At 41.4% G+C, this 15,673-nt stretch overlaps 6 non-coding genes across 6 annotated transcripts; 4 read left to right on the top strand and 2 right to left on the bottom strand.

Annotated features, from left to right (window-relative positions):
- The first annotated feature begins 9,129 nt into the window (after window positions 1-9,129).
- On the top strand, window positions 9,130-9,212 carry trnal-cag. The gene has a single exon. It is a non-coding gene; the product is annotated as a tRNA-Leu (tRNA).
- A 734-nt stretch (window positions 9,213-9,946) lies between these two features.
- On the bottom strand, window positions 9,947-10,019 carry trnaf-gaa. The gene has a single exon. It is a non-coding gene; the product is annotated as a tRNA-Phe (tRNA).
- Window positions 10,020-10,980: 961 nt separating this feature from the next.
- Window positions 10,981-11,062, bottom strand: trnal-uag. Its single transcript has one exon. It is a non-coding gene; the product is annotated as a tRNA-Leu (tRNA).
- Window positions 11,063-12,060: 998 nt separating this feature from the next.
- On the top strand, window positions 12,061-12,143 carry trnal-cag. The gene has a single exon. It is a non-coding gene; the product is annotated as a tRNA-Leu (tRNA).
- Window positions 12,144-12,947: 804 nt separating this feature from the next.
- On the top strand, window positions 12,948-13,020 carry trnaf-gaa. Its single transcript has one exon. It is a non-coding gene; the product is annotated as a tRNA-Phe (tRNA).
- Window positions 13,021-13,606: 586 nt separating this feature from the next.
- trnal-cag lies at window positions 13,607-13,689 on the top strand. The gene has a single exon. It is a non-coding gene; the product is annotated as a tRNA-Leu (tRNA).
- The last annotated feature ends 1,984 nt before the right edge of the window (window positions 13,690-15,673 follow it).

Genomic DNA, 15,673 nt, shown 5'->3' with positions numbered 1-15,673 from the left:
GGTTTCCACAGATTACCAGGCAGTAACCAATCAGTTACTTGAGAGGGGCCACATGGGTCATATCTGTTGTTTTGGAATCTGAGCTGAATTTTGAGGATCAATTGCAAACTCACTGAACAGTTATGTCCCATGTGGCCCCCCTTCAAGTCGCTGACTAGCTCAGAGTTACAGAGCTGAAAAGCAAGAAGTTCGATTTTGGCTAATATGTTAGACATCTAGTCACTCCAGCCTTTCTACATTACATTTTTGCCTAACTATAATAGAAACATTTTTTATTTTACACATCCTATCTATTTAAGCAGTTTTTATTTTTATACAGAACTGTTCCTTTAAGGCAAACTTTGCAGAATCTCAAAATCTTTTTTGTGCACCACAATGGGGGCTCTGATATCCATCCCCATGCACTGGCTACACAATTAACTGGTAAAGAGAGAGGGGAATGTGGGGAGAGCAGTGACATCTAGGAAGTGCTGAATGGAAAGGGTAAGTAATTGCCTGCCCTGCCTCTATGCCTAAGGCTTAGGAGGGGCAGACAATATTTGATTGACAGCTGAGATTTTTAAATGAGATTACAACAGATATGAATGCTTTAATTAAAAAAAGAATTTTGTAACAACTTCTATGATGATATAGAACTTGCACAATTGTCTTATACTGTGGCTTGGCAGAAAGATATTAAGGGTCACTTTGACAAAGAAGATTGGCAGTCAATAACAATGTTATGAGATCTTCTAAAAATGTATCCCTCCTGGAAACCAACTACAAAGTCTTATTTAGATGGTATTTAGTTCCAGCCCGTATTGCCAAATTTGCCCCAACTGCGGATCCTGTGGCCAGGTGGGAACCATGTTCCATATCTGGTGGGAATGCCCATATGCAAAAAGGTTCTGGATTAGAATTTTTACCATGTTGTATTCAATTTTCCATGTGCTAGTCCCTAAAATTCCGAGTACACCATTGTTATATAAAAAATATAAAAACAAACTCACACTAATTCCAATTGCTTATCGTAATTATGACAGCAGTTAAAAGAACCATTGCAAAAGCATGGAAAACTAAACTGATTTCTATTGATGTCACGCACGAAACAGAAGGTAGTTTGGATAATGACCCAAGAAAAAATGAGCAGTTACATAGCAGATTTTTTAAAAATGTGGTCTCCATGGTTGGAATATCGTTACGGGCCGGATTGCCACTTAGTTCTGCTTAGCATTTGATATTTACCCTATTGTTCTTCTCGAGTAAAATTTGAGGCAGATAGGACTATCCATAGGTATGTCTTTATTGTTTTTAGTGAATTGTTTAACTATTTGAGCTAATGGTTTCTGGGTGTACATTGATTGTTGTCAATTATGTTGTAAGAATGTAATATTAACAGATGGTGCTTTACCTATGGTCATTTAAAATAGTTAAAGATATATGTACACATATCACAGTTTTTGATATGTACGATGTATACTTGTACTCAAAGCTTTTCTCCTTTGTTGACGACTGCCAATGTATATCCTGTGTATTCTGTAAAATTGAATAAAAATTATTGAAATATAAAAAAAGAATTTTGGTTTCATGTAAAACCAAGGACTTTTATTATACAGATTTTTATGTCTGGGTGACAGGTCCACTTTAAAAATCAGAATTAAATCATTAGTTTGAGAAAAGGAAATAGTGTGCTACTAAGTAAGTATGTGACCTGACCATTTTCACGCAATCTGCCATTGGCGCACAGACTCTGAGCATACGAGGGACCACACACACGTTACTTCTGCCTTTCTGCTCATGAATGATTAGAACATTCACTTCTTCACTTCTACATCTGCCCATGCACTAGCCAACATTGGACATCAAAAGATTAAATTTACAAACATGCCTCATTCTTAAATATCTATACTACATGGATATAGATTGAGTTTGGCAGGCCACTATACATATACCTGTAATCAGGGTCGGACTGAACCGGCGAGACACTGGGAAAAGCCCCACCAGCCCAGACCCGCCCCCCACGGCTGCTCCAAACTGTGCACTGCTCCCTGACTTCCGCCGACCCATATCGCGTCTGCACAAAAAGCTAAGAAGGTACGCGCCAGCAGGGGGGAAAGGGGGACTGAAGGGACTTGCGGTTGGAGTGGGGGGCCCGTGGAGGTGATGGTGGGGTGCCAGGGTTTTAGGGTTGCCACCCAGCCAGTATTTTACCGGCCTAGCCGGTAATTTGTAAAAACATTTACAAAATCCCCTGCCGCCGATGAAAACTTACATTTTCGTCGTCTTCGGGTGGTGGGGTGGTGGCCCCGCCCCTTTGTGACGCGTTCCCCGTGGCTCCACCCCTTTTGCGGCACTTTTTTCTGCCCCACCAGTGGCCGGTAATTTTTTTTTTTTAAAAGGTGGCAACCCTACAGGGGGTATGTGTGGGTCCTTGATGAGGCAGCCCCGGTGTGTCCGGACCCTCAACCCCCTAGTCCGAAGCTACCTGTAATAGACAAAAATTGCAGATTTGTACACCGAAACGCTGCTAAACTTTTTAACAAAGCCCGTTATGGAAATAATACTTCAACTAACAAGGTCCCCCCGAAACCCTGTTTGAGTTCCTTAACTTAGGCGGGGTTTACTTCACGATTGCTCATGCCGAAAGTCTTAAACAGTCATAAATCCACTCCTTAGTGTTTGTCCTAATTGCATGCTACCTGTGGCTTGAAATTTTTTTGACAGTGTAGTCTTAGCCCATGTTGTGAATAAAGGCTTTTACATTCTAAAAAATCACTTGTGGAACTAAACTGGGGTTCATTTAGAGGGATTGAACTTGATGGACTTTGATCTATTTCAACCGAACTTAACTATGTACTGTAACTATGTGTTATACTTTTGGAGGTGATGTTTCAATTGTATGGTTAATATACACACTTCTGGTCATATCCTCTCGCAGTATTAGCCCATTAAAAGTAGTGATCCACTATTTTGGATTCGGCGAAGCCCCGAATCCTTCACAAAAGATTTGGCCGAATACCGAATCCGCATATGCAAATTAGGGGTGGCAAGGGGAAAACATTTTTTACTTCCTTGCTTTGTGATAAAGTCACATGATTTCTCAAATTGTCCCTAATTTGAATTGGCAAATTCGGGTTCGGCTGGGTAGAAGGATTCTGACGAATCCTGCCGAAAAAGGCCCAATCCTGACCGAATCCCAAACCGTATCCTGGATTCGGTGCATCCCTAATTAAAAGGTTCCTCTCCACAGAGTCATGGCCCGTCAAAACCGTTCAATTTCAGAAATCAGCATTAAACTTCACTCTGGAGAACCATATAAATTAAGTGTTTATATTTTTTCTGCACAACATGTTTCGGATCCACTGATCCTTCATCAGGTGCTTGATGAAGGATCAATGGATCCCAAACATGTTGTGTAGAAAACATGAGTGAACTTTAATGCTGATTTCTGAAATTGTATGGTGTCTGGGGGTTTGATAATGACTAAGCTCAATTGAGAAGAAGTTGAGGACTGTTGATTTTACTGCATATAGTAATGTATACTGTCAGGAATATAAGTGGAGGCCGCATTTTTGTATTCAGTTTAAATATGTTTTTGTTCTCCAGTATCTGGTGTTTTGTCCCCAGCAGTCAATTTCTTTGGCCTCTCTGATTTTGTCCCACAACCTCAATCATTTCTGGGTCAGCCCATGACTTCCCCATTTGCACTTGCGTTTTTTCTTTGGACAGACTGACTGCAGCTGGATGGATCATAAATAGTCTGTCCAAACACTGAGCCATGGTTAGACAGTTCAGCTAAAATCACTTTGTACCAGGCCAACCATTATCTTAGCTCATAACATTCTATCACTTGTAAATACAAATCTATGTTTCCCCTAAAACAATTGGCAGTGAATCCTATCTTCATCATTTTTGGTTTGTAATAGATGAAAAATGTACTTAGAAGATTTCTTTATTGAAACTAATTCCCCAAAATTATTTAAAAAAAAAAAAACAGATTGTTCACTCAATTCCAGATTTTGTGGTTGATATGGGCTGCCCCACTGTGCTGTGCTGCCTTTCTGGTTGGTATCTGCCACAAACCATATATGTTGCATTGCAGATAGAACCCCTTATTTAATATTATAACCCACAAAAATTTCACATTGGGAAACAAACGATGTTTGTGATGCAATGCGCAATGATAATAAAGATAATTATATAGTACTAATGATTTACAGTGCTTGGCTGGGCTGGGCCTGAAATTCAGCCCTGTCGTACAAGCATACCAGCCCTTGTTTGTATATTACTAAATTATTGTTTTATGCAGCTTGTTTCTTTAAATTGAAGGATGGGACATTAAATTGGGAGGGTGGGAACACTCAAATTGGAGTCTTATGTGCCCCCTGATAAATAAAGTGTTGCCTCCATTCAGTAGAACTTCATTTATAAGGAACGGGTGGGGGGAAGCTTTGGCATCAAACACGTAAACAAACATTAGCATCAACAACAAAACCAATTCATGTTTATTTCTTATAAAATATACGCCAGTTGAATTACTCAAACCAAGAAGAGAAGTGGATAATGTAGTAAATGAGATATAAACATCTGTCCACACATGAAAGCACTACTTGCATAGACTACATCCAGTAGGCATGCACCTTGCTTTATCTGTTACACTTCATTCTATGCTGACAGATTTTAATCCCATTAATGGATGTTATTATATACTGTAACATTCTTTAGATGCAAATATAAGCGAATATAGACATATAAACTTAACACTACTGATGACAGAGCATCTTAGTGGCTGCACCTTCTCTGGGTGCCATTTACAACATTGTTTATAGGGCACTTATTAAAACACATAATGCAATGTATGCTATACAACTATTTCTGATCTGTGGTGTAATACTCTCATTGTAAAGCACCATATTCGATTACTCAATAGGTAATGCTAATATATTACTGCAATCCCTGGCTTTGTTGGCTTCACATTCTGAGTCAGGCTGGTTTGTCAGTAAATCCTGGCTGCAGAGATCACTGCTAGCAGACTTCCTCCTGTTACCTGACCATTCATCTTTCTTGCAATTTCCCACTTCAACAGCAATAATCATGCCAGGGCATGCCTGACTAGAACTCGTTACACAATCAGTTTTGATTGATGATCTGTGCCCCTCTGTTCTAAAAGATCAAAACGACTCCCTTGGAAAACCTGCTGGATCACTCTAAAGGTGCAGTGAGTGCAGAGATGTGCAACTAACCTGGTAAAAAGAATGAAAGACTTAAACCAAGTCAAAGTTGGGATTGTGTTCTTTAGAGAATAGGTTCTTGCAAGGGCATAGGATTAGTGAGTGGGTCCTCTACACCAGGGATCCCCAACCTTTTGAACCAGTGAGCAACATTCAGAAGTAAAAGGAGTTGGGGAGCAACACTAGCATGAAAAATGTTCTTGAGGTGCCAAATAAGGGCTGTGATTGGCCATTTGGTAGCCCCTCTGTGAATTGTCAACCTGCATTTAGGACCTGTTTGGCAGTGCACCTGGTTTTTATACAACTAAAACTTGCCTCCACACCTGGGATTCAAAAATAAGAACCTGCTTTGAGGCCGCTGGGAGCAACATCCAAGAAGTTGGAGAGCAACATGTTACTCATGAGCTACTGGTTGGGGATCTCTGCTCTACACTTATTGCCTGGACAGTGAAATGCTTGAAATTGTCCTCTGTGAACTTGTCCTAGAGCAAGTGACATAAGATAACACAATGTTTTGGGGCTCCAGGAAACATTGTCGTTACACCTAATCGCTTGACATAAACTGCTATACAAGTCATCCAGAGATCTGAGGTCAACCAGGATATACCGTATGTCACATCTGCAGCCAAACTCTTTAGACTAGGGGTCCCCAACATTTTTTTTACCCCTAAGCCACATTTAAATATTAAAAGAGCTGGGAACCAACAAAAGCACTGTGATTGGCGATTTGGTAACCATGTTATATAAGTTAATGGGCATAGTAAGGGAGAATGGGGGGGTGGAGGCTTGGCTTAGGGTATAGATCATGTGGCCCAGCTTGAAACGATTGGTTCCCTTGGAAACGCCATGTCGCAAAGGATATAGGAGGAGCGGGGACTCTGTCCTTTGCCCAGTTAGTAGTAATAAAATAATAATAAGTCTATTTAATATCCAAGTGTCCCATATTCCAATGTACAGCTCCATCTAGTTATCCAACTGGCATTGTAGTTCTTTTCTGTGTATTTCCTTTACTTTTACAAATCAATCATGTTTGTGTATTTCATGTGTGGCCCCAGACAATTTTTCTTTTTCCAATGTGGCCCGGCGAGCCAAAAGTTTGGAGACCCCTGGTATAGATAATGGCAGGGAGGACCACAAGTTTTAGAAACAAAATGTACAAGTTGGTACCCGTATTAAAAGATGTTTGCATACAGTGGTGTAACAATAGTGGAAGAAGACCCCGTGGTCGTGGGGCAGCCTGGATTGCTGGGTCTGCTTCTTCTGTAGTTCTAGGCATTCTCCTCTCTCCAGCTGCTCTTACCAACTATGGCACAAGCGGCCAGGAGGCAGCAGTCGCAGGTGGATTGTGGGAGGGCCTACTAGGGGCTGCTGTGCTCACAGGATTTTCAAAAACAATTTTTGCAAGAGGCACGGCACACAGTTGTTCCACCACTTTTTGCAAATGCAAGAAGTCTGACTGATAAAATGGGAGAGATGGAGCTACTGCCACTCAAGGGGAAATGTGACGTAATTGGTATTACCGAAACATGGCTGAATGAGTCACATAACTGGGCAGTTCATATAGAAGGTTGTTCTTTGTTTCAGAGGCACAGGGGCATTGGAAAAAAAAGATTGTAAAGAGTCCAGCAAATTTATTGTAGGGGTATGCTATAGACCCCCTCATTTATCTGTAGAGGAAGAGACTAAGCCCCAGTTGCAAATAGAAAAGGCTGCTAGTTTGGGTAAGCGATGGTAATGGGGGATTTTAATTACACAGATATTGATTGGAACAAGTTTATAAACTTAGGACAATTTTATGTCATAGGTTGTTGAGGAGCCAACCAGAAATCATGCTATACCGCAGTGCCGGGCCAAGTCGGCCGGGCGCCCAAGGCAACCCAGCTGACTGCATCGTCCCCCGATGTTCGCGCATGCACAGAAGAGTGCACACTCGGTTTTCAGAAAGAAGCAGCCACAACTTAAAGGACAAGAAAAGTTAAACTAAATAAGTAGGCTAGAAATGTTATACATTATGTTTTGGGCTTCTGTACCAGCCCAAGGCAACCACAGTCCTTTAGCAGTAAAGATCTGTGTCTTTGAAGATGCCCCAGTAGCTCCCCATCTTCTTTCTTGCTGATTTACCGCACATGCTTCATGCTGCTGTCAGTTACTGAGCTTAGGGACCCACTCACAATATACAGTACACATAGAATATAAATGTCACAATATAAGGCTGATTGGTAATTAATATGGATGATTACTACATGGCAGCACAGAAACCAGTGCAGCTAGCATCAGAATCAACAGCTGCTCAGAGCCCACTGAGCATGTGAGTGTCGCAGACACATTTCAACCCCCTGTGACAAGTTTAAAGTCCTGGATCATTGTTGCTATTGACAAGCTGAAACTTTAGGCTGGTGCAATAAGTTCAGTATATAAAACATGCCCTATTCATTTTTAGGGTTTAGTTCTCCTTTAAGGACACAAGGGCCTGAACTAGGAGAAGGCGTCAGAAGAGGTTAGTGCCTGGCACCCAGGCCGGGACTGACAATCTGTCCTTTCAGGCAAATGCCCGAAGGGCTGCTCCATTTATTGCTAAAAGGGCCGCTTTGTGGAGTTAAACTTTAGTATGCAAAAGGAAGGACGTGCTTTTTTTTCCCCCTCACTAGTGTTCCCCTCTGCGTGCAGTAACAGTTATCTGACAAACTGATCTGAAGCCCTCCCCCAGGGCGGTATCTTTTTTCTTTTTCTTCTGTGCGGGGAAGAGAAGTGGGACTGGGGGAAAGAGCTTTCATTAGAGTGGTATAAGGGCCCCCTCATTGCACTGGCTGCCTTCTTTATGCCACTGCTCTCAGAGCTTCGCAGAGATGGTGACGATCCTGAGCTGAGCTGCAGATGCTGTAAGAGAAGCCTGGGTTTGTTTATTTAGATGTAGAGTCTGTGCAACCTGTCAGATTGAGTTACAGCAGGGCTTAACCCGTGTGCTGGCCAGGCCTGCGCTGCATTGAATGAAGAGAGGCAGCATTTGAGAACTACTATGGCAGCATAGCCATTCCCCTGTACTAAGCACAATTCAGCAGGAACGGCACCTAAGTTTGCTCATAGTCTGCACAGAGATATACCAGAAAACTACGGCAGCATAGGTATTCCCTGTACTAAGCACAATTCAGCAAGAACAGCCCCCTAAATTTGCTCATAGTCTGTACAGAGAGATCAGAAAGCTGACCTATACAAGCAGAAATGGGCAGTGGAGCTAGCAGGCTCCATCTTCTGAAACTTCTTGTACTTTTTCAATCATTTTGGTGACACTGAGCTTGCTGTAACATGTGCAATTGAAGATACTACAGGATTACCTTAAACTGCACATGCACCAGTAAGATCTGTGTAGCCAAACTGATCGGAAAAGAACAAAAACCATAAAGGCTGAACTTGATGGATGTGTCTTTTTTCAACCTAACATGCTCTGTGTACTATATCATATATCAGACATATATAAGACATACACACTATAGACTTCAAGTCTCCAAATGCCTTTATTGGAATATATGGCAGAAGAAAGGATTATTTATTGCAACATGTGGTCAAAAGGCGTTTACAGATACTTTTATACTCTATTTGAATCCCCCACCTCTGCTTTTGTTCTTATTAGAATGTGCCTGGTGGTGATTAGGATGGAGATAATGTGGCATGGTCTTTGCTTAATGCTAATCCTGTAAAGCTTTCAGTGGGTGTGGGGCAGGACTGGAATGTCATCCCTCTGATATATAATATATGTGGAATGTGACACTGTCATACAGTTAATGTGAATGAATTGTAATTGAAACCAGCAATTAGGCATGATTTAGTTTCGCTATGCTGCCAAAAATGACTATGTGCCAGAAAAAGTGCCCAACAGGCACAATCTGTCAGATTAAAGCTGTGCCGGAGCCACCGTATGTTAGTCAGGATGGCCGAGCGGTCTAAGGCGCTGCGTTCAGGTCGCAGTCTCCTCTGGAGGCGTGGGTTCGAATCCCACTTCTGACAACTGTCTTTTAAGATAAAGGGAAGAGATTTCTGTACTTTGTTGGTTGCTGAATATATTAAAAGATTGTGCCTTCATACACTGTAGTACATGGTGAGACTAGTCTATAATATTTATCTCCTAATCATCTATAACTATATATATGGCATACCCATCATTTGTGCCACAGTAACACTCCCTAGTTCTACCCAAACTTTTTTTCTGTGTCCCCTCCTTATTTTTGCCACTCTGAATTATCTGCTGGAATCTAATAGGAGCAAGATGGCGGCCCTAGCCATTGTTGAGTCCATATATATATATAATAATATACTTATAATACTTAGAGCAGGCTAAAACATTTTAATTCTTAAGCAGCCATAAAGGAAATACCTCAGCGGAACCCGTGCTCACTGCATTGGTGGAAGGTGTTAATAGATAGTCCAGAACTAGTTCTGCAACAACTGTGCCTCTCTCATTCTCCTATCAGCCATTTCTGTAATACTATATAAAAAAAATATATTATACAGTATGTCTTTATTAAAGTTCAGCTGATTATTTTATTAATGGGGCTTGTGGAAGGAGCTTGAAATACATAATGATTTATTATTCATTTATAGTACATTATTATTTCTGTCTTTTTAAAAACATCTCTAAATTTTTTTTTTAAGTACTAAGCTATTGTTATTCCATGTATTAATAAACAAGAGATTTTCAGAAATTTCCCTTACAACAATTTTGTAAAGTGGCAGAAAAACACTGCCGAAACCCGGGATCGAACCAGGGACCTTTAGATCTTCAGTCTAACGCTCTCCCAACTGAGCTATTTCGGCTGTGAGTTTGTTAATACTTGAACACTGCTGTTAGTGCTCTTGTGAATGAAACTTGCCTATTAACTGTTTGTTATCAGCTAGCCTTACAGCATAGGTTGGGTCAATCGGGGGAGGGAAATCAGTCACTCATTCCACTAGAATCTCTGTCCACAGGACTAACTAACTTGCATTATCATTCTCTTATCATTTTAATGAGGCCATGAGCATGACTGTCCAGGCTCAGGAACTTTGGACCCCATGGAAAAAGTGGAAATCTGTGCACCAACGCCCCCCAGCCATTGTACTAACACAATATCACCTGCTGTCTGGAAGAGTGAGTTAGGGCAGGATGCCACGGACGATTCCAGCACGATCCAACGCATTGCGCAAAAACCCAGGCATCACGCTGGATGCAACGGAAATAAGGTAAGTAATTCTATTGTCGGATCGTGTCGCATCGTTGATGCGACGCAACGTCTGCATCCGACAGTCGTGTCGTGTTACATCAACAATGCGACACGATCCGACAATAGCATTACTTACCTTATTTCCGTCGCATCCGACGTGGCGCCTGTTTTTTTGCGCAGCGTGTCAGATCGTGCCGGAATCGTCTGTGGAGTCCTATCCTAAGAAGTAGCAGCAATGTGGCCATGTTTCATCTGTTTTCTTCTAAAAAGTCATTATTTATGCCACCAGGTATCGTCATTGGGTTGGCACCAGTCAGGTTGGTACAATATCAGCAATGTGGCAACACTTTATGAGTGGCACGTGAAAAAGAGTCTAGCCATTTGGCATCACTCAATCACTAGCACATGAAAGTGATATTTCTTTATAGCAGAAAATGCTTAAACGTTTAATGTGTAATGCTATAGCACTTTATACAAATCTATCATAAATAACCTTGATAGTTTACAAGGACATTGACTGCCACCTAGTGGGACACCCAGACATGAAATCTAGTTGACTTGAGTAAAAGAACTCATGGCAGCGGTGGGATTCGAACCCACGCCTCCAGAGAGACTGGAGCCTAAATCCAGCGCCTTAGACCGCTCGGCCACGCTACCACTTGCTTGTGTTTATTCACCACAATATAAACATTTGAATTACTTTGGGAGATTGAAATGGAACCATTTAAACTATGGGGTTTGGCAGATATATGGTTCCCTCCCACCTTACTGTACAGTGCAATAACAATATATAAGAAGAAGGGTACATTTTTGTTCCTATAAAGAGGATCAGCGCACCAGAGGCCACTCATTTAAACTAGAGGAAAAGAACTTTCATTTGAAGCAACGTAGGTGGTTCTTTACAATGAGGACAGTGAGGCTGAGGAATGCACTGCCGGGTGACGTTGTGATAGCTTTTATGAATGGCTTGGATGATTTCTTCGACAAGTATAATATCCAAAGCTATTGTGATACTAAAATCTACAATTAGTATATATATTTGTATATATAGTTTATGTTAGTGTATAAAGGGTCGGTGTTAGTGATGGGCGAATTTATTCGCCAGGCGCGAATTCGCGGCGAATTTGCGCGATTCGCCGCCAGCGAATAAATTTGCGAAACTCCTGCGAAAATTCGCGGAAAAAATTCGCCGGCGTCAAAAAAATTTTTTTCAAAAACGGGCGCCGGCGTCGGAAAAACGGGCGCCGGCGTCAAAAACGAGACGCCGGCGCCGTTTCGCGAATTTTTCGCCGTTTCGCGAATTTCGCCGCAAATTCGCCCATCACTAGTCGGTGTGAGTGTGTGTGTACATGTATGGATGCTGGGTTTCATTTGGACGGGTTGAACTTGATGGACTTCAACCCAATTGAACTATGTAACTATGTGAAATGGACTCTCAGAGTATCCTATTGTTTCTAGTTCTGTGATATGACAGTACAGGCTGGTATAGCACCCATTGGTCTATAGCACCCATTGGTCTAATATAAGATTTAAAAAAATGTGACCACCAAGATCAAATAAACAGTAAGAAGACATATAACACTGTTTGAAAATAAAACACATATTCTAGAATTCATATCTACCTCTAATAGCTGTGCCGGAGGAATTGCATGTTAGTCAGGATGGCCGAGCGGTCTAAGGTGCTGCGTTCAGGTCGCAGTCTCCTCTGGAGGCGTGGGTTCGAATCCCACTTCTGACAACTGGCTTTTAAGATAAAGGGAAGAGATTTCTGTACTTTGTTGGTGCCTGACTGCTGAATATATTAAAAGATTGTGCCTTCATACACTGTAGTACATGGTGAGACTAGTCTGTAATATTTATCTCCTAATCATCTATAACTATATATGGCATACCCATCATTTGTGCCACAGTAACACTCCCTAGTTCTACCCAAACCTCTTTTCTGTGTCCCCTCTTTATTTTTGCCACTGAATTATCTGCTGGAATCCAATAGGAGCAAGCTGGTGGCCCTAGCCATTGTTAGTAGATATATTGGTATATAGTTTATGTGAGTGCATAAAGGGGTCGGTGTGAGTGTGTGTGTACATGTATGGATGCTGGGTTTCATTTGGAGAGGTTGAAATTGATGGACTATGTAACTATGTGGAATGGACTCTCAGAGTATCCTATTGTTTCTAGTTCTGTGCTATGACAGTACAGGCTGGTATAGCACCCATTGGTCTAATATCTCAGGGTCTGACCACAAGAATGTAGTAGATGTATTTAGTGGAGTGGCGGAGTGCAAGATTAGTTATGCCAGTGCTTAGCTGGGTATAAGGACTGATGGCAAGGGTCAAAGAATTTACGATAAACATGTATTTATTTAATGGTGCCACAGTTTGGGCACACACTTCATGTGGCAATGCTTGTGCATTGGTGACTGTGCCCTTTAAATGGGTAGTTCACTTTAACTCAAAACCAATTGCAAATTGTCTCCGAATATCACTCTCTATCACTAAGGTTTAAAAAAATGTGACCACCAAGTCCACAACCCCAATGCAAAGCCGAAATAGCTCAGTTGGGAGAGCGTTAGACTGAAGATCTAAAGGTCCCTGGTTCGATCCCGGGTTTCGTCATAATATCTTTGCCTTACAGATCTAGATTGCTAATATCTGATTATTGGCAGTGTACAAATATTGCAAAAGAATTATAGTGCACACTAGAGTTATGAATCGGAATGTAAAAGCTGTTGGATGCAGCGCCTTAGAACGCTCGGCCATCCTGACAATACACCAGCACAATATGCAATACATTCAAAGGAGAAGGAAAGCCATTTGGTACTTGGGGGGGTGTCAAATGTAAGGCACCCCCAAGTTATTGTATTTACTTACCCGACACACCCTATCAGCAGAAAACTGCACCGACCCAGGGGTACTTCCAGTCAGCACCACAACAAACTTCTTCCTGCTTCTTCTTTCTTCTCTCGGCTGCGCATGCACAGTAGAGCGAAAAGCTGAACTTTAAAAAAAAAAAGCTGGTTATTTCATTCTACTGCACATGTGTCTGCCTTGGGAAATTTGAAAAGTTACGAAGCAGGAAGATCGCTCCATGGTGCTCGCTGTTAGTACCCCAGACCGGTGCAGTTTTCTGCTGATAGGGTGCGTCAGGTAAGTAAACACTCTACTTCTGTTTTAAATGTATCACAAATCTGGCCATTGTATTGTCAGGATGGCCGAGCGGTCTAAGGCGCTGCGTTCAGGTCGCAGTCTCCTCTGGAGGCGTGGGTTCGAATCCCACTTCTGACAAAGTACGTTTTTTTTTCCTGATTATGTCCAACAGCTTTTACATTCCAATTCATAACTATAATTAACCCTTTAAGTGCCACAGAACATATAATCTACATTCTGTGGATAAAAGTACCACAGAACATAGGCACAGCTGACAACCGACAATCAAATCATACTTACTGAGATTTTCGTTTCCTGGACTGAAACATGGCAGTGGCCACTGATGGGTTAAGTTGACAGGAATTAGTAATTAATCAATAAATTTGGCTCCCTGCCCCACTAACCCATCCTCATTAACTGAAAGTAGAGATCTCTCCCCACTAGGGTCGGGAAGCCTGGTGCCCACTGCCAGTTTCAGTCCAGGAAAGGAAAATCTCGGAAAGTATGATCTGATTATCAGTTTTCCCGTTCCTTCACATGGCAGTGAGCACCAATGGGATTTAACAAGCTTACACATTTGGGAGGGATCATTAGGAAACACTGAACAACTATGCAGGCCACTGCCCAACCTTTAAGTCAGAATAACGGACTGGGGCCAAAGGCCACCTTATTTCAGTATCTAAAGCTATCACAGAAGAAGCCCTTATAATAAGAGCACTGTGCATTTTCAGATGTCATGGCTAGATGAGAATACTGCAAGAGAACCACCGTACTGACATGGCGACACTAATGTCCTAGATAGAGAACCTGAAAAGTACAAGAGTTTTATAAATCACTCACCGTAAGGCTCAGGATTAAATTTAAATACAGTTTGAGAGGTGAAGCCATCAACTTTAATCTGTTGCAAAGATAGATTAACTTTTTTGAAGCCTGCAAACAAAGGTATGTTGAATCAATCCAGAATTTATTTGTTACACTAAATAAAGTAGAATCCAAGTAATAATATATTAGTAGCTTGACAGTATGTAATAATATGGCACACAGGGCCATACATTTAGTAGTTGCAAAAATATAACGATCTGTAAAGAAAAAAAGGTTAATATACTGAGCAATTGTCACATATGAGTAGGGATGGGCGGATTTGACCCGTTTTGTCAAAAATTTGCCACCGGTGAAATGTCGCCAACGCCCATAAAAATCTATGGGCGTCAAAAAATTTGTCGTGCTGCAAATTTTTTTTGATGCAGTCTTTTTTTTTGTCGCACAACACCATACAAGTCTATGTAAAGTTCACCCATCCCTACATGAGTAATAGACTGCAGAATATAGTATCCATAGGTTTAAGGTTGTGCAAAGTAATTATGAGCTGTACAATACACATACAGTAGTATTATTATTCTAAAAAGTTGCCTGGAAATGAACTGCAGCAAGGTGAAAATAAACTGCATAAGTGCACGTATCAATATACCCAATCTGTATCATTAAATGATGGATAGCAGAAGTGCCACCGTATTAAAATGCTGCATATTTGTAACATTACAAAAACAATACAATCAACTGGGTAGTTGTAACCTGGAATGGTGCAGAACCACAGAGATGACTGAAAACGCAGCATGGTCAAAAAAAAAAAAAGAACATTACAGAAAACCAACATTATGATTACTTGTGGTTGCCACGTGCAACGCATTGCAAAGAATGACCGCAATATTATCATTCTGGTTAGTTGCCATATAGAAGTAATTACCAGCCGTGCAACATGACTAAAATAAAGAATTAGAATAAAGGCATTTATGAAGTTGATGTACATCAGTTTGGTTATTCAAGATTCACAGACAGTCGGTGAGGCCAAAAACACGCAGCAGGCTGAAAAGGAACAGTAAGCTGACGTTGCATTAGGAGCTTTTCCCTGAAAAGGGAAAATGATTCAGAAAATTTAACTGATTTGTTTAAATGGCTGGATAACTTGTCTGTTTCTTCAAGTCTGTGCCCTTAGGCTAAGGCCACACTAGGCGATAGCGCCGCGATTTGACTCGCGGCGACTTTTCGCCGCGACTTTTAAGCCGCAATCGCTGGGGAAACTTTTGCGCTGGCGTCTATGGGGAATCGCGAAAAATCGCCAGCG

This window comes from Xenopus laevis, chromosome 7L, assembly GCF_017654675.1.
Source record: "Xenopus laevis strain J_2021 chromosome 7L, Xenopus_laevis_v10.1, whole genome shotgun sequence".
NCBI lineage: Eukaryota > Metazoa > Chordata > Amphibia > Anura > Pipidae > Xenopus > Xenopus laevis.
The sequence above is the reverse complement of the archived record's forward strand: the minus strand, read 5'-3'. Positions and strand labels throughout refer to the sequence as shown.